This window comes from Lithobates pipiens, unplaced genomic scaffold, assembly GCF_037356315.1.
Source record: "Lithobates pipiens isolate NorthernLeopardFrog02 unplaced genomic scaffold, aLitPip1_a1.2 Scaffold_24, whole genome shotgun sequence".
Lineage (NCBI taxonomy): Eukaryota > Metazoa > Chordata > Amphibia > Anura > Ranidae > Lithobates > Lithobates pipiens.
In genome coordinates, this window is record NW_027507786.1 from 7808645 (window position 1) to 7828673 (window position 20029).

General features: G+C 47.9%; 1 protein-coding gene and 1 pseudogene across 1 annotated transcript in view; one reads left to right on the plus strand and one right to left on the minus strand.

Moving 5' to 3' along the window:
• The window catches only part of GALNT18 (polypeptide N-acetylgalactosaminyltransferase 18), a 543905-nt gene that overhangs the window by 55352 nt on the left and 468524 nt on the right, over window positions 1-20029 (minus strand). The gene's annotated exons all lie outside the window — the stretch shown is intronic.
• On the plus strand, window positions 1968-2918 carry LOC143929646 (elongation factor 1-delta-like; annotated as a pseudogene).

Below are 20029 nucleotides of genomic sequence, written 5' to 3' on the forward strand. Positions count from 1 at the left end.
GGAGCGGACAGTCATAGGAAATAAACATATTAGACGCATTACAGGTATTATTTGCGATGGCTGTGTGAATGCTGATGCATTCAGACAGTGAATAATTTATGAATGAATGAATGAAATACTTGTATAGCGCACAATGCGAACTGAATCGCCTCTAGGCGCTGTCTTATAAATAGAACCCACTAGTTTTTGCATGTATGCATGCATTTTTTTTTTTTTTTTTTTTTTTTTTTACTTGCAGAGTGTTTGTTACCAAGAAAAGAAAAAAGCTTTAATTCTGCTTTAAAGAGGAAGTAAACCCTCTGAAAAAAATAAAATAAAAAAATAGCCCCTGCAAGACAAAGGCATAATGAGCTAGTGTGCATAGCATACTAGCTCATTATGAATTACTTACCTGAGTTCGAAGCCCCTGCAGCGGTCCTCGTTCCCCTCTTCCGACATGTCTCCCGGAGTGACTTCCGTATTCGCAGACTCCGGCTGTGTGACTGTCCGGAGCCGCGATGACATCACTCGGCATGTGTGCGGGAGCCGCCAGTGACTTTGTTGATCACCCCCAGAAACAGCACACTTGGTGCGCCTGCGCCATAGACATTGGTACAGTATTTTTTTTACAAATACCTCCTAAACCGTGTAGGTTAAGGAGATTTTACAAGCACCTACAGTTAAGCCTTGAAGTGGTTGTAAACCCTTACAACACACTTTAACCTACAGATAAGCCTAGATTAAGGCTTACCTGTAGGTCCAAGAAATATCTCCTAAACCTACACGGTTTAGGAGATATTTACAATTCCCCGTGCGAGGATTTCTTCCGCTCATGCGCTGATGTACTCAGCGCACGCGCACTTTAGAAGGGTCACGGCGTGCCGTTTTCATTAAACGACATACCGTGACTGTCGGTTCCCGCACGCATGGGCAGGAGTGATGTCACGTGACTCCAGCCAGTTACAGAGCCGGAGTCCGTGACCCCGGAAGGAAGATGGACTCTTCCAGCCGGCGAGGAAATCGCGGACATCGCTGGCTCCTGTGTCAGGTAAGTGACACATAATGGGCTACTATGCGATGTATAGTAGCCCATTATGCTTTGCCTTTGCAGGGAAACAAACATACAGTACTTCTCTTTTAATTGATTTATGAAATGTAATGTAAGGAAAGAAGATTACTTTGAATATTTCCTTTATTAACTTCCTGGCTGATGTATTCCCAGTGTCTCGGCTTGCCTGTGATAAAGAAATATGATTGTAAACTCTGCTGGGCAGAGATGGACGACCTGTATAGAATTCTCTATTGATAAAGTAATGCAAAATCTACTACTGCTCTATATTTAAAAGCCTCCCAATAATAATAATATTTGCATTGAACAGTCCTACAGGACATTCCGTGATACTAGGGGGGGAGGGGTAGGTCAAGTAGTACAATCAATAGGAGGGTCACGTAGATGTACATTTTTTTACGAGGTACGCCAAAGTCGGTGTCTTTGGGATGAAGCGACACATTAATCAAAGGCAAACCAGCCTCAGAAATTGGATCTGCTTCTTCAAGCAAAGAAAAAGATATTCACTGTCCCATTTGATTAACAAACTCATTCCGGCCATAATATGAAACATGATTGCCAATCTATGGCGGGCAGATAAAGATTTGCCGCTGCGAGTCCAGGATGTTTAGCACGTCTTTGTCTGAGATGACTTTTTTTTTTAACCTTGGACGTGGGCCAGTGTCTCAACCCCCCCGAATGACAAACGAAAATGTTTTTTTTTTTGTATCGGCTGAGAAAATGAGTTGTCTTGTCTGTATATAGAGAGTGGCTGTATGATCGTCTCTTCTTCATCTGGGGGGGGGAGGAGGCATTCTTGCATAAATTTGTGAGAATAAATCATAAATTGCACATAAGGGGTAAGAAACACTTAGCCCTAAAAAAAAAAAAAATACCCCAATCCAGGCACACAACAATTTGAATGTCTAAAAACCCCCCCTCCCGCTCTCTCTCCTGACACAGCCGCGTCTCCGGGAAAAATGGCAGCTTCTTGCTTGGGCACAGAGAAGATCTGGCTTGACAAAATACAAGTATTCAAAAAAAAGGGGGAACAAGGAGAACAAGGGGGACATTGGGACTTTACATGAAGTATGTGGTAGCAAGAGAGTACAAGGTGAACTAATAGGTATGACGATGCAGAAAGACAGTATTATGAAGACCTGAGCAAGGCCGGAACCAACGCTCACATCCAGCCCCAACAGCAATGGAGACAGCAGTGTGACCTCCAGGCCCGGGGTCGCCAATCTAGAACACGAGAACCAGCATTTACATAAAGTGGTGAAGGATCTAGAGTTCGCTGTCTCCAAGCTGGAAAGTCGGATTGGTGTGCTGGAGAAAAATGCGACCTCAGAAAAAGTGGAACTAAAACCTCCGCCTGTGTGCAAGTTTCCTGCCCCGGCAAAACTCTTCTGCCCAGACCTGTTCCTGAACTCGAGAAAGAGAAGGAGGACGATGATGATATTGACTTGTTTGGCAGTGATGATGAGGAAGAAGATGCAGAAGCTGAGAGAATTGGAGAAGAGAGACTAAAGCAGTATGCAGAGAAGAAATCCAAGAAGCCGGGACTCATTGCCAAGTCCTCCATCTTGCTGGACGTGAAACGGACATGGGATGACAAGACGGACATGGCAAAGTTGGAGGAATGCGTTTGCTCTGTTCAGGTGGACGGTCTGCTGTGGGGCTCCTCCGAGCTGGTTCCTGTGGGCTACGGCATCAAGAAGCTGCAGATACAGTGCATGGTGGAAGATGACAAAGTGTGAGCACCGATTATCCTGGAGGAGGAGATCACCAAGTTTGTGCAGAGCGTGGACATTGCTGCATTCAACAAGATCTACCATAACCTAAAGGCTGGACTGATCAACAATAAACAGCAGTGAAACCTCCAACAACAAAAAAAAACAAAACAAAAAAAGGTCTAAAAACCATATAAGGGACAGAAGTGTTGAACAGTCCAGAAAAAGTTCATATACAGTGGGTATAGCAAAGAATTATCCCCCTATTTAAAAGAATCGCATTTCATTGCTTTGTAGCCTGAAATAAAGGCCGACATCTTTTTTGTTTTCATGTAACTGTATTTAGAACATCCAAGTGAAAAATATATAATACCAACATCAGAAAAAAAAATAATTAAAAACCGAATCACTGAGTTGGGAAAAGGATCTCCCCCTTGTATCATTATTTTGTTGGACCACCTTTTGCTTTAATTCCAACCTTCAGTCTGTTGAGATTTGTCTCTACTAACCTTCCACCTGTCTTCCGATTGGCCGAAAAGAGAGGACTCCCGATTGGCCGCCAAGGAGAAGGGAGGAAAACGGGAGCCACTGATGCCCTTGGAGAGCAGAGGAAGGGAAAGCTGATGCCGCTGCCGAGCAAGGGAACCCACCGGGGAAGTGCTGCTTAGATGGGGTAAATGTACCAGACCCACTCGCCGACTGACAGACCGGGGGGTACGGTTTGCCACCTTCCCAGAAAAGAGGACCAGATATCATTGTAGAGAGGATTTCCATCCGCCTGCAGGATTTGGGTCATACGTTCAAAAAGATCCTAGTGGGTGTCCCATCTTCCCTCCTCCACTGAAAAAAATCATTGTATAGTTTTTACAAAATGCAATACGCGCTGAAAATGGGGACGAGGCGGATGAATCACAGGATCTCCTCTGCCATTGAAAGAATGTGTAATGTGTCTGTGAAAACATGCAAGGCTTTTTGTTAATGGAGGAGAGGGCAGAAGGGGGCAGGCAACCATCAGGGACCTACTTTCAAAGTTAAACACAAAGCTATTAACCCCTGCAGTGCCGAAAGTTTAGAGATGTGAAGAGGACCGGCATCACCAAAGACAAGATTTCTACAGGGGCCATCAACCTGCAGGATGTGAGTTCTACTTCATTGCAGGTAAGTTGTGTGATTGTAGCTGTAGGGAAACATTTTTTTACTTTAAGACCCCTTTCACACTGGGGCAGTGCGGGCGTTAAAGTGCCGCTGTTACAGCAGCGCTATTAGGCCGCTAGCGGGGAGCTTTGAACCACTCCAAGCAGCCGAGGAAAGGATTAATAATGCCCGGAAAGCGATGTTGCCGAATCGCTTTGCAGGTGCTTCGGCAGCGGTGACCATTCTTTTCAATGGGCAGGGGCGGTGGAGGAGCAGTGTATACACCACTCCCGCACCGCCCCAAAAATGCTGCTTGCGGGACTTTTTCCCCATCCTGCAAACGTACCGCCCCCAGTGTGAAAGCACTCGGGCTTTCATACTAGGGTGGCTTGAGGGGCGATTTTCATGTGCCATTTTTAGCGCTAAAACACCTGGAAAAAGCGCCTGAGTGTGAAAGGGGTCTAAGCTTTAGACCCTTTTCACACGTCTGCGACTTGGGACCGCAAAACCACAAGACAATCGTACCCCATGATTTCCAATGAGTACCATTCATATCTGTGCAACTTCAAAAGTAGTTCCTGCACTACATTGTGTCCGACTTTGATGCGACTTGAGGTCCATAGACCTCAAGGTTACTCAGGCATTTCTTCAAGTCGGGGGCAAAATCGTGCGACTTTCAGGTCACACAAGTGTGAAAAGGGCCTAAAAAAATACCCTGATGTTAAATCAGCTTACCCCACAATTCGGTTTACACTCTCGCTCTGGGCACCCGGTACTACTTCTCCTCCTACCCCTCCTCTAATCTCCTCTTGTTCTCATCTCTTACACGCTTTCCCATGTTCCTGACTTTCAGTATAGCCTGCTGGCCCGACGTGGGGAACCGCGCCATTCTATCCACCTCCCCGATGCCTCCTCCATCATTAATAGTCATTGAAATATAAGACACAGCTATGAGAACCGTCTCATTGATTTTTTTATTGTACTGTCTTATGACGCGGAGTACACAGCATGTTACTGTTCTTTGCCACCATTCATTATGTACCGAGTGGGGGCCACATCTCCCCCAGAATTATCGACTATTTTTGTACCATTCCGATAAAACCTGATAAATCTTTATTCTTATTTAAAAAAAAAAAAAAAAAAAGCGCCGCTGGTAACTGCTACACAGTACTGTCACTATGAAAATAGGTACCCAAGTCATTCATTATCAAAGCCTTTCCTTCCGATATTACCTCCTGTATAGAATTCTATTCTGCTGGGTAGACCTTTTATTCTTTGCCAGGAAATGCAATGAAACTGAGAGCCCAGCTGGACCTTTCTATATTATTACTATAAGGCAGGCAGGCTGCATAATAAATATGACCTTTGTTTTGTTTTTTAATATAGTAAAACCTTGGATTGCGAGCAAAGTTCATTCCAGAAACATGCTTATAATCCAAAGAGCTCATAGCAAAGCAAATTTCCCCATAAGAAATAATGGAAACTCAGATGATTCTTTCCACAACCATTTATTCATAAATCCTCCAGTTTATAGTCCATAGAAAAAGATTATAGCAATGCAGCGGCGGCCCATACATAGAAGGAGACGCTTCCCCCCTACCCATGCGTCTGGCCCCCTGATCTACATATCAGGGTGCCGGATTATGGATTCCAATAGGGGGTTTGAAGCACGTTATTAGAGCAAGAGGCTCTAATAGGAGACGCACAGCAGAGGAAGCTGCTGGAGGGGCGGATACCAGACCGCACGCACGGCGAAACATCCTGGAGGACACCACGGACCGCCACCTGGGGTGGGGGTGTGGTAGTTTGCCGCATTGCCAGCCGCCTGGGTGGAGGGGGTGGTAGTTTGCCGCATTGCCAGCCGCCTGGGGGGGGGTGGTAGTTTGCCACATTGCCAGCCACCTGGGGGGGGGGGGGGGGGGGCGCGGGGTGGTAGTTTGTCCCTAAAGAAAAATCCATCCACAAATGGAAGCCTGCACATAGGGATCAGAAGCAAAATCCAGCAGGAGCTACAGCATATAAAAGAGAAGAGAGGCGCCTCTAAGTGTAGCAATATGGTTACATTTAATGAAAGTACAACATTTAGCAAATAACGTGCTTGATGATTTAAAGAGGCACATCTAGGTATGCAGGCACCCAGGGTAAAGCTGTCCACATAGACCAGTGATGGCGAACCTTGGCACCCCAGATGTTTTGGAACTACGTTTCCCATGATGCCCATGCACTCTGCAGTGTAGTTGAGCATCATGGGAAATGTAGTTCCAAAACATCTGGGGTGCCAAGGTTCGCCATCGCCGACATAGACTGCCCGCCACACCGCCGGCTCTCACCGCTGTCAGTCTGCAATCGTGATGGGGAAGACTACCCTGTAGTAGAGCGTACTGGAAGCAAGACATGAAGTGCTCGTGAAGCACAGCGTGGAAGGGATGGCATCGAGAGCGGTGAGGCGGATGTGGACAAGCTTTACCCCGGATGGCTGCATACTTAGATGCTCTAAATCCTCAACCATGTGAGTTGCTAAATGTTGTACTTTCATTAAATGTAACCATATTACTACACTTAGAGGCGCCTCTCTTCTCTTTTATACTCGGTTGTGACACAATGCTACTTGTATACCAAGACATCACTGGTTTGTGAAGTCAAAATTTATAAAAAAAAAAAAAATAAATTTTGCTCGTCTTGCAAGACACTCCCAGAACAAGTTACTCTCAATCCAAGGTTTTATTGTACTAATATTTGTTGCAACAATGGATACAACGCTCTGTGCTGGCACCACGCTAAAGAGCCAGGCCATTGGTCATCTGTGCAGCCCAGGTATCCAGCGGTCTGACACGCCCCCTGCTAAGTGCTCCAATCAATAGCCCCGCTCAGGAAGCGTGAGCGGACGGGGGGGGGGGGGGCTTGTCATATTGCTGGAGACTGGACAGATGTGCTCTGAGCAGAGGTTCAGCGTTCTTGCATGCTGCTGGCACAAGGTGTAATAACCCTTGTTACCTGTGTTAAACTGATATTCAAATGTCATTTGCATAGAACAGCGCCAATCCTCTTCGTTCCGGGTCACCCGCTGGTGCTCCTGGCTCCCCCCCCCTCCCTTGAGCAGTGCCCCCAGAGAAAGTAGTGGTGTAACCACTGCGTGCTTGCAACCAAGCCATGTCAATAAGTCACAGAGAGCCGTGGCTTGGCAACACCTTCTCATTGGCTCACTGGCTGTGATTGACATAAGTGGGAGCCAATGTGCTCCCACTGCTGTCTCAGCCAATGAGGGAGGGCGGGTCCCCATAAAGCTGAGGCTATTGTGAACATTGCTGGACTGAAGGGAGCTCAGGTAGGGATTGGGGGGCGCATAAGAAATATAGTGCCATGCCATGGCTTGGGCCCCGCCGTCTCCTCATTGGCTCACTGGCTGCGATTGAAATAAGTGGGAGCCAATGGGCTCCCGCTGCTGTCTCAGTCAATGAGGAGGAAGGGTATCGTGTACATTGCTGGATCGGAGGGGGCTCAGTTGGGGATTTGGGGGGGGGGGCACTGCACACAAAAGGTTTTTTACCTTCATGCATAGAATGCATGAAGGTGAAAAACTTGCAGCTTTTAGAACCGCTTTAAAGTAAAATAGAAACATATGCACCCTGACTTCATGAACGTAAATAATACAGGAAGGTTCAATTGGGCTTTAACCAATTCCACATCACCGCACAAGACAATGGCCTTGCCGCCTATAAAAAATCCAATACAATACGGACTTTTCACTCCGGAGACTACAACCTGCCTATGCTATAAATACTTCATAGCGCGCTCCTTGATTATTCTGACACTCCACCTATATCATAGACCTGCAAAATCAGCAACATCATTCTTTTAAATTTAGGAAAGTTAACCCACCACTGGATTCGCCCTGTAGAACTCGATCAAAGCTGTTCCTTACTTTGATATGTAAGGTTTGAGCAGACAGCGCAGCAGGTTTTTATTCCTACTTATATTCATTTCTGCACGTTAACTCTTACTCTAGTTCTTACCATGGTTTATTATTATCACCAATTTCAGTGGCAGTGCATCCATAAGGGCGCATGGGCACCGCCCCCCACCCCCCGCCCCCCCCCCCCTCTAGCACCAATAGCTAGATTCATGCATCGCATGAATCTATCTATGGCCGCCGCTGCCACCCCCTGTTCAGGCACCTTTTCGGGCGCAGGGTGCCTAAATTACAGTGGCGGGGTGGGGGCTGGGGGGGTGTCTTTGAAGCACCTGATGTGACAGCTGTGTATTAGAAAAGCAAATGAATATTCGCTTTCCTAACACTAAACTGCCTCTCTGCCAATCAGGTGCTCGGATCTGTTACCCGTCACCTGATTGGCTGAAACGACAGGCGCCGTGATTGGATGCCAGGTGTCCAATCATAGCAGAGGACGGGAAAAGAAGACTGGAGAAGGCATTGAGGAGCTGTCCCACCGAGACAGGTAAATGCAGATGGTGGGGGACACAGTGGCTGCGTTTGATGGGGCGCAGTGGCTGCGTTTGATGTGGTTTTTTTTCCCCAGTTTGTTTGCACCCCCCCCCCCCCCTCAAAAATTTTGAGCACCAACAGCCACTGCCAATACTGAAAGAAAATCACAACATTTAGGTTGTCACCAGAAGAGTAATAGAGGGGAAATCTTCCCATGGACATGGTGACAACTAGGGTTTCCCTCATTATCAGTGTTGGCAACCATCAATATTTTTACTGGCAGCCAGTAAAGAAAAACAGGCACTTTTCTCCTGCCAGTAAATGCTAGTGACAGGAAAAGGTTGTCAGTGATTCTCACCTGGGTCCATCCCAGTGCCTGCTACAGTGTGTTCAGGCAGTGCCTGAGTATGTTGTGTGATGTCATAGTGGACAGGAGCAAGGCAAGCCAGGAGCGGGACTGTCAGTGTTGTTTGGACTGGTGTGGACCAAAGGGACCACCTGGCATGGAAAAAGACTGTCACTGTGACTCAGGAGGCGGCGTGTCGGTGATCTGTGCTGCTGCAAACTGCTGTCAATTTCACCTGTGCTCGCCCATTCTAATTTCAACGTTATGGCGGACAGCTCGGTTTTTTGGGACCACTGATATTTATACAGCGGTCAGAGATAAAAATAGCCACTGATTACTGTATACATGTCACTGGCAGGGAAGGGGTTTAACACTAGGGGTTTATCAAGGTGTTAACTGTGTTCCCTAGGTGTATTTCTAACTGGGGGGGGGGGGGGGGGCTGACTAGAGGAGCCGCCAGATCGTTGTTCCTACTGAGTAGGAAAAAACTGTTTCTCCTCCCCTATCAGAACAGAGTTTTGTGTGTTTACAAATCCTCATTCTGGCTCTTGTGCCCTTGATCGCGGGTGGCTGGTGACGATTGCGCCCGCCGTAAGAGGCTTCATTCCAGTCTCCTAATTGTAAACACAGAAGCGACGTCATGATGTCACTTCCCGTTTACTCGGCTGCCAATGGCGCCAGATTTAAAAATATATACAGTATTCAGAGTCGCTGAAAACGGCCATCTGAATACTTTGAAGTGTAAAGGAGGGATCGGGGGTCTTTTAGACCCCCGATCCCTCCATAAAGAGTACCTGTCACCACCTATTACTGTCACAAGGGATGTTTACATTCCTTGTGACAGCAATAAAAGTGATCAAATTTTTTATTTTTTTTTAACAATTTATTAATTTTAAAATAAATAAAAAAAATTTAAAGCGCCCCCTGTTCCCGCGAGCTCGCACAGCAAAGAAAACGCATACGGAAGTTGCGCCCGCATATGTAAGCGGTGTTCAAATCACACGTGAGGTATCGCCGCGATCGTGAGAGCGAGAGAAATAATTCTAGCACTAGACCTCCTCTGTAACTCTTACCTGGTAACCTGAATTTTTTTTAAAGAGTCGCCTATTGAGATTTTTAGGTACCGTAGTTTATCGTCATTCCACGAATGCGTGCGATTTATGAAGTGTGACACGTTTGGTATTTATTTACTCAGCATAACATTATCTTTCACATTATGCAACAAAATTGGGCTAATTTTAAGGTTTCATTTTTAAAAAATTCATGAACACTGCTGCGCATATACCGCATGACATAAAATATTGCAACAATCGCCGTTTTATTCTCTAGAGTCTCTGCTAAAAAAAAAAAATAGGCTTAGTCATGAAAGGGTTAACTGGGCTTGAAAGTACAACCAATCAGGATTCAATGCCACTTCTGAACCAATGAGGTGACACTGAGTTCTGATTGTTAGGAGTGGGGTATTCTAACAACATAAAACCAATATCCCTAGAAATGGTAGATCTCTTAAGCCTCATGGACTGGACACGTAAGATTCTCTTCATCCCGGTGTGCCCCCCCCCCCCCCCCGCATAAATGTTAACTTAGGGGAAAACTAGATACTGTGTCTGTATTATTATTATGTCTCTTTTCTTTTCTGTAACCCTTTCTACCATAGGACTTTGCCTTAATATAATATTAATCTCTTGAAAGGATGGGTATGACCATTATAGCAATATTTGCAGTGGCGTAACTAGAACCTTCAGGGCCCCAATGCAAGAAACCATGAAGGGCCCCCCTGAACCCCAGCCAGGGCCCTTCCCTCCGAGTCCAGCGGTGGAACTCCAGGGCGTGGTCACAGGTATGACCTTTGTGAGCCCTGTAGTTCCACAACTGGCATCAGTAGTTTTTTTTTTTTTTTTTTTTAGGTGCCCCATCTGGCTGGGGAGAACAGACTTCGGACTGAGCGGCAATGCATGGAGCAGGAGAGGGGTACTCTGAGGAGCCGGCTGAGGACACAGGTCATGCGAGGAATGCACAACTAAAGAGCAGCCAGTGCGATAGTCGAGCACGGAGCTCTGCTAGTCACCCTCCACCTCCAGCCACCCGTGTGCATGGTGCACTGGTACCCCTAGCTGCCTATGCTGCTGCCGGCCATATGTAGAGGGGGCTACATGGGGCCCCCTGCAGCACAGGGCCCAGTTGCGGTCGCGACTGCTGCACCCCCTATAGTTACGCCCCTGAATATTTGGTAACGTCATTGTTTTTAAGGTTGTATCCTCCACATTGTATGGGGTAATCTCTAACGTTTCTTTTCTGTACTATAATATGTTTAAATAAATTAGATTCTTACCCTTTTCGCACAGGTATCATTCGTTCTTAATTTCATGGTTTGATTCATATAGATAAAAAAAAGTTTTTAATCACTTATTTTATGTACAGGTAATAAGTGAGGTAGGCAAATTATATATCAGACCAGAAGTGATGGGATCACCAGGTAAAAAAAAAAAAGGAATAGTTTACTTTATGGATGTGTGACTGAACTTTGCTTTACTGGAGTTCTCCTTTAAGGACTTTTAATAAGCAGCAGCATTCAAACTGCATCCCGCTAATGAAGCGGATTAGTCACGCGGGATGCCCCGGCGTCTGGCTGTACATATCTCACACGCTGGTATATTTTAGGCGAAAGTTTCGGGTTGTGTAAAGTTCACGTCGCTTCTGTTTAGAAGTCGGAATGGGAGAAAGGCACAGCCGGACTGGCGCTGGGGAGGAGTGAGGCCCGCCCTCCGGGCTCATTCAGGATTACATAGAAATCTTCCGTCTGCAGATGAGGATTTCAGTGAAAGCTCTATGCGCGGAATATTCCACCTGTGAGGCCCAAATACACAGCATGCCTGCAACTCCGACTTTTGTGCTTTCGGTTCCTTCAGATAATATGTGAATGTTCTCAGATTCTGGTGTCATCACCCGGACTTTGTGCTTAAAAAAAAAAAAAAGGTCCCCCAGCCGTAGCTCTCAGAAAAATACTCACCTCTTCTCTGGCGCTGTAATGACTTTTCTAGTCAATCTTCTGAGTTGAATAAAGCTTGGTGTCATTCAATTCAAACTTGAAGGTATTATGTGAAGGGCGTCGTGGGCCCGCCATCACAGCACTTGAAAGAGCAGCACTCCAATGCCTACCAGTGGTGCTGCCCCAGTGCTCTGCCAAACATGCCCCCTGTCCTGTCCTGTCATCGGCTGGTTATCAGAAGCTTTCATCTCTGATGGTATTGGGGGGAGGGGGGTCATTAGTGGGTAAAGAATTGGCAGCTTCCACATTTGGAAAGGCGCCATCAATACTGAAAGATATATGCAGGTCTGTGCCCATATTCATATTACATGGAAGATCACAAATGACAGGACCAGGGGGCATGTTTGGGAGAGCACTGGGGCAGCACCGCTGGTAGGCATTGGATGACTCCACTGCTGCTCTTTCAATCATTATAAAGAGCAGCACTGGATGGCCCATCACAGCACTTACAATGGATGGCCCATCACTGCACTTACAATGGATGGCCCATCACAGCACTTATAATGCATGGCCCATCACTGCACTTATAATGCATGGCCCATCACTGCACTTACAATGGATGGCCCATCACAGCACTTACAATGGATGGCCCATCACTGCACTTACAATGGATGGCCCATCACAGCACTTATAATGCATGGCCCATCACTGCACTTATAATGCATGGCCCATCACTGCACTTACAATGGATGGCCCATCACAGCACTTATAATGCATGGCCCATCACTGCACTTATAATGCATGGCCCATCACAGCACTTATAATGCATGGCCCATCACAGCACTTATAATGCATGGCCCATCACAGCACTTATGATTGAAAGAGCAGCACTGGAGTCATCCAGTGCCTACCAGCGGTGCTGCCCCATTGCTCTCCCAAACATGCCCCCTGTCCTGTTATTTGTGATCTTCCACATAATATGCTCCAGAATATGGGCACAGACCTGGATATATCTTTAAGTATTGATGGCGCATTTCCAGGTGCAGAAGCTGCCCATTCTTTACGCACTAATGACCCCCCAATACCATCAGAGATGAAGGCTTCTGATAACCAGCCGGGCGGTCCTTCTCTTTAGTCCGGAGGATGTGGCACACATAGTTGCCAAAAAGAATATCAAATAACAGTTTTCCGCTTTGCAACAGACCATAGGTGTGTGCACACCTTAATCACCTTGTGCGGTGCCGCTTGCCCCTGCTTCCTGTGACCCCCTGCAGTGCTGCCTGCTTCCCTCCTCTCCTCTCCTCTTAGCAGATAATATTACATTAACTGGCCCCTTCCTTTTCTAAATGAACACAGTGAGTGATCGGTACTGATCACTCCTGTCTTCATTCTGAAGCATAGTAAACTTTTTTTTTTTTTTTAAAGGTGTTTGTTTCAGTTTTACAACAGGAAATCAACAAAAACTTACAGGTGCTTAAGGTGCACATAAAACCAGTCACATAGTATGTAGAGTGGATCAAATTTTAACAGTCCATAAGAAACAAAAAAAACCCCCAGCAACAAACATTCTACTTACACTCACTCAATCCCTCAACACATACCACCGCGTAAAACAACAATATAGATCCAGAATCCCCTGAGGCATTGTACGTTTCATATTAGGCAATCTGTCGGCTTACGTTGGTGGAGGACTTACTGGGAGAGCTGTGAAGAAAGGACATTCCCCACCCCCCAGAAATCCTCCGAGGCATCTAGCCACGGTTCCCTCTCCTTGGTGAATTTCTTAGGGCATGCCCTACTCTTGTATATCAATTTGAAATTGGGGAGGACCCCATGAACAGTGTGGAAGAAGGCATGAGCTGAAAGGGGGCCCACAGCCTTCCAGTGCAATAAGATGGTTTTACGTGCATAAAATAACAATATACATAACAAAGGGGGTTACTAAAGGAAAATCCACTCTGAACTGCAAGTGCACTTGGAAGTAAAGTCGCTGTAGATCCGAGGGGGACATGCAAGGAAAATAAAAAAACAGCATTTTAGCTTGCAAATGATTGGATGATAAAATCAGCAGAGCTTCCCCGCATTTCAGATCTACCCCTTAGATTTAGAGCGACTGCACTTCCAAGTGCACTTTTAGTACATTTGCAGTGCAAAGTGCTTTTGTAAATAACCCCCACAGTCCTGGCATGTGTACAGGGGACATGGTCATTAAAGTGGTGTTCCACCCACAAAAAAATGCTTAAAATTCTTAAAAAAATTAAATAAAAAACATTTGGAATTTTTTTTTTTTATAACTCACCTCTAAATGCCTTTTGCTAGGTGGTCCCTCGTAGTCTGCCTCCTTCAGTGCCTGGGCTCCTGACATCACTTTCCCTCGACACAGGAAGGGCTCAGCTCCACCCCCTCCCTCCTGTCAGTCATCTGGGACACGTGACAGGTCCCAGATGACTGCGCGGCCAATCACGGCACACGGCGCCGATCACGCATGTACAGTGGGTGCCTACAGTTGCAATGCTGGTGCCGCCGTGAGGCGGGGGGGGGGACGAGCGGGGCTTCATTCCCCTGCATCGCTGGACCCCGAGAAAGGTTAGTGTCCGATTATTAAGTCAGCAGATGCAGTATTTGTAGCTGCTGACTTTTTATTTTTTTTAGGGGCATTCCTAAAATAGTAAACTATGTTTACTACGGGCAGTGGAGAGAGGGAAATGGGAATCTCTGTGCTCAGTTTCTTTCTGTCTCAAAAATGAGACATCAGGGGGCTGTTTAGAGTCTTAGACCCTTGATATTTCACCAAAGCTCCATCATAGGGATCCTAAAAATAATGGCACAGTGGTGTAGTGGTTAGCACTTTCGCCTAGCAGTAAAAAGGGTCGCTGGTTTGAATCCCAACCACGACACTACCTGCTTGGAATTTGCATTTTCTCCCTGTGCCTGCGTGGGTTTCCTCCGGGTACTCCGGTTTCCCCCCACAATCCAAAGACATCCTGGGAGCCTAATTGGATCCTGTCTAAATTGGCCCTAGTATGTATGAATATGCGTTAGGGACCTTAGATTGTAAGCTCCTTATGGGTAGGGACTGATGTGAATGTACAATGTATATATAAAGCGCTGCATAAATTGACAGCACTATATAAGTATCTGAAATAATTCTAATGTAAAAAATTATATTGGAAAAAATAATTAAAAAATTAAAAACAAAAAGCTACTGACACCGTCCCCTGCCCTACTGTTTGTGCTCTGGGGTGCACACCCCAATGCAGTGATCCTCAACCAGGGTTCCTCCAGAGGTTGCTGGGGGTTCCTTCAGCATTGGGCCATTTCTGCCTCTCGGATAAGTTCCCACCGACACCATTAATCCTTTTAACTATCTGTAAGGAGGTAATTCTTCCCAATGACCACAAGTGTAAGGACCATTCTTCCCACTGACCATCACAAATTTACAACAAAAGTTGTAAATTTCTAATTTTTAGGGGTTCCCTGAGACCGGAGAACTATTTCAAGGGTTCCTCTGTGTTGAAAAGGTTGAGAAAGGCTGCCCTCATACAATAGGCTCCGAATAGGCTCCAATGCAACAGACCATTTTAAATGAGCTTTGGCCCAGAAAATCTGGCGGCGTTCCTGGATCATGTTCAGACATTGGCTTCTTCTTTCCGTGATAGAGCTTTACCTTGTATTTTTGGACGACACGGTGAACTGTGCTCACAGACCGCGATTTCTGGAAGTATTCCCGAGACCATGCCATGATGTCCATCACAGAATAATGCTGTTTTTAACACCATGCTGCCTGAGGGCCAGAAGATCACAGGCATCTAATATTGCATTCCGGCCTCGTCCCTTCTGCACAGAGATTTCTCTGGATTCTTGGGTTCTTTTGATATGTACTTTAGACGATGATATATGTAAAGTCTTTGCTGTTTTACTTTGAGTAACATTTATTCTGAAATTGTTTGAGAATTTATAGACGCAGCTTTTCGCAGATTGGTGAACCTCTGCCCATCGTTACTTCTGAGACACTCTGACTCTCTAAGATGCTCTTTTTATATTAAATCAGGTTACTGGCCTGTTGCCAATTAACCTGATTAGCTGCAAAATGTTCTTCCAGCTCTTCCTTGTTGGTACCACTTACTTTGCCAGCTTTTTGTTGCCCTGTCCCAACTTTGAGATATGTTGCTGCCATCAATTTCAAAATTACGTTTTTTTTTTTTTTTTACTTAAAACAGTCAATTTTCTAAATTTAAGCATTTGATATGTTTTCTATTGTGAATAAAATATGGGTTTATGAGATTTTCAAAACATTGCATTCTGTTTTTATGTAGATTTTACACAGAATCCCAACTTTCTTTGGAATTGAGGTTGTACAATACAGGGTTCATATAGCGCCAACAATTTGCACAATGCTTTAAAAAAAAAGAAAAAGAAAAAGGAGACCGTACCATTACTTTTCTTTTTCACCGTACCATTACAAGACAACAGAATACAAGAGGGAGCAGAGGATCCTGCTCATGGGAGCTTACAATCTAGGAAGGGTAAAGTGATACAGAGGGTAATAACTGCTGGGGGATGAGCCGCTAAAGTAAGTAAAAGTCTATTTTATTTTGTGAAGGTGATTTTTCGGGGATCACCTAAATGTGGACTGCCGAGCAGATAGGGGGAGGGAGTTCCAGAGGATTTGAGAGACTCTGGAGAAGTCCAAGAGGAGAGCATGGGAGCAGGAGGTCTTGGGAAGATAAGAGAGGACAGTTTAGGCGATATGAGATGAGGCTGGTGATGTACCTGGGGGCAGATTTTTAGATGGCTTGGTATGTTGTTAGTATTTTGAATTTTATCTGTTGGGCTATCAGAAGCTAGTGGCAGGATTGGCAGAGAGGGGCGATGGACAACGAAAAGGTTGATGAGGTGCATGAGTCTGGTAGCAGCATCCATGATGGCCTACCTCAACACAGGCTTTGCCCCCCCCCTTTCAGTCCAACAAGGAAGAAGTTGCAATAGTTGAAGTGAGAGATAACCAGGGAATGGATGTGTAGCTTGGTGGTGTCATTGGTTAAGAAGGGGAAATGTCACGTAAGTTAAGGTGGCAAGATTTGGACAGGTAGTCAGAATCCAGGATTACACCAGCTCCCTTGCATGAGGAGAGGGGACATCAGTGAAGAAATGACCTGGAAGTGTCAGATTATTCTAATTTTAACAATGCCTATGTGTATAGCTCTATTTAGAGATCTGAATGCACGTGCATGGTTTGCTCTGGCCTCAATCCTATAAAAAAGCCATTCTCAACCAGGGTTCCTCCAGAGGTTGATAGGGGTTCCTTGAGCTGTGGCTGGCTGATATTTGATGGTGCCTGTATAGTTCCAGGGCCATCACCACTTCGCAGAGCCAATTGCATGACAGCAACGATCCTATCAGCTGCTTGTAAGAGCGCATCCTTTCTATTGTCCACCAATATAAGGGGTATTTTTCCCACTAACCATTTAATGACCAATGTAGGGGTATTTTTCCCACTGACTCTCTAATGACCAATGTAGGGGTATTTTTCCCACTGACTCTCTAATGACCAATGTAAGGGGTATTTTTCCCACCAAACCTCTAATGACCAATGTAAGGGGTATTTTACCACCGAACCTCTCATGACCAAGGTAAGGGGTATTTTTCCCACGGAACCTCTAATGACTAATGTAAGGGGTATTTTTCTAACCGAACCTCTAATGGCCAATGTAAGGGGCATTTTTCCCACCAAACCTCTAATGCAGGGGTGTCCAAACTACGGCCCTCCAGTTGTTCAGGAACTACAATCCCCATCATGCCTAGTCATGTCTTTGAATGTCAGAGTTTTACAATGCCTCATGGGATGTGTAGTTCTGCAACAGCTGGAGGGCCGTAGTTTGGACACCCCTGCTCTAATGACTAACGTAAGGGGTATTTATCCCCACTGACCCTCTAATGACCAATGTAAGGAGTATTTTTCCCACTGATCCACTAATGAATTGGTTTTAGCGGGTTTTCCTTGAGAACTAAAAATGTCATGGGTTCCTAGGTGATAAAAAAAAGTTGGTTGGGAAAGGCTTGGTTGGTTGGGATAAACAGTACACAGTATCATGGGCGTCCGCAGCAGGGGGCAAGGGGGGTCAAGTGCCCCCCCCCTGGAATCCCCAAGGTGTTGCCACTGCCGCCGCCGCTGCCATGCTGCATTATTTTTTTTTCTGAGTCCGCTCTCTCCTGTGTATCACAGCGCTGGATGGCTGTGTTCGGCGGCCGCTCTGTAACACAGTCCCGCCCCCCCAGACCATCTCGTGTGATAGTAGAGAGAATCAACGCTCTGCCTATCACATGAGTCGGTCTGGGGGGGGGGCGGGACTGTGTTACAGAGCGGCCGCCGAACACAGCTATCCAGCGCTGTGATACACAGGAGTAGATGCCCATGATCCGTGCTACAGTGCCTGGATAGGAGGATCGAGGGGGGGAGGGGGGCTGCAGTGCTCTCCTCCACCACCGCACTCTCCTGCCCCCCGTGCTCTCTTCCACCACCACCACACTCTCCTGCCCCACCGTGCTCTCTTCCACCACCGCACTCTCCTGCCCCCCCCCCCAGTGCTCTTCTCTTCCACCACCGCACTCTCCTGCCCCCCCAGTGCTCTCCTCCACCACTGCACTCTCCTGCCCCCCCCGTGCTCTCCTCCACCACCACACTCTCCTGCCCCCCCCAGTGCTCTTCTCCTCCACCACCGCACTCTCCTGACCCCCCCAGTGCTCTCCTCCACCACTGCACTCTCCTGCCCCCCGTGCTTTCCTCCACCACCACACTCTCCTGCCCCCCCCCCAGTGCTCTCCTGCCCCCCGTGCTCTCCTCCACCACCACACTCTCCTGCCCCCCCCCCCAGTGCTCTCTTCCACCACCGCACTCTCCTGCCCCCCCAGTGCTCTCCTCCACCACTGCACTCTCCTGCCCCCCCATGCTCTCCTCCACCACCGCACTCTCCTGCCCCCCCCCAGTGCTCTCCTCCACCACCGCACTCTCCTGCCCCCCCCCAGTGCTCTCCTCCACCACCGCACTCTCCTGCCCCCCCATGCTCTCTTCCACCACTGTGCTCTCTTCCACCACCGCACTCTCCTGCCCCCCCCCCCCCCAGTGCTCTTCTCTTCCACCACTGCACTCTCCTCCACCACCGCACTCTCCTGCCCCCCCCCCCCCCCCCAATGGTCTCCTCTACCACCACACTCTCCTGCCACCCCCTCCAGTGCTCTCCTCCACCACCACACTCTCCTGCCACCCCCTCCAGTGCTTTCCTCCACCACCACACTCTCCTGCCTCCCCCCAGTGCTCTTCTCCACCGCCACGCTCTCCTGCCCCCCCCAGTGGTCTCCATCACCACCACACTCTCCTGCCACCCCCTCCAGTGCTCTCCTCCACCACCACACTCTCCTGCCCCCCCCCCCCAACAGTGCTCTCCTCCACCACCACCACACTCCTGCCCCCCCCCCCCCAGTTTTCTCCTCCCCTGTTCTTGCTGCTCTCCAGCTCTCCCCATCCTTCTCTAGCCACCATCCCCAGTGCTCTCCGCCCCTGTTCCCCCCAGTGCACTCCCCCCAGTGCTCTCCCCCAGTGCTCTCCTCTCTCCCCCAGTTCTTTCCCCTCCAGTGCTCTCCCCTCAGTGCTCTCCCCTCCCCCCAATGCTCCCCCCCCCAGTGCTCTTCAGCTCTCTCCATCACTCTCTAGCCCCCACCCCAGTGCTCTCCAGCCCTCCTTACTTCCCACCCCTGTTTTATCTGCCCCCCTGGTGCTCTCCAGCCCCCCCCCCAGTGCTCTCTACCCTCCGTGCTCTCCACCCCTGTTCTTTTTGGCTCCCCCTTAGCACCCTCCACTCCCCACCCCTGTACTCTCCTCTCCCCCTGCATTTTGCACCCACCCATGTGCTCTCCACCCCCCATAGTGCTCTCCAGTCCCCCGTGCTTTCCACCCCTGTTCTTTCTGGCCCCCACTGGTGCTCTCAAGCTCCCCCCCATTGCTCTCCACTCACCCCTGCTCTTTGTCCCCCCCCCCCAGTGCTCTTCACCACCCCACACTCTTAGCCCCCCCAGTGCTCTCAGCCTACCGTGCTCTCTACCCCTGTTCTTGTTGGCCCCCCCAGTGCTCTCAAGTTCCCCCCCAAGCGCTCTCCGCTCCCCACCCCTGTGATCTCCACTCCCCCTCACTCTTTGCCCCCACCCATGTGTTCTCCAACCCTGCCAGTACTCTTTGCTCCCCCTTCTCTCCAACTCTTTGCTCCCCCTTCTCTCCAACTCCCACTCAGTGCTCTCCACTTCACTCCACTTCCCCAGGACCAGAGGACAGGCAGACTGGGGCCAGAAAATGAGGACGGCTGAA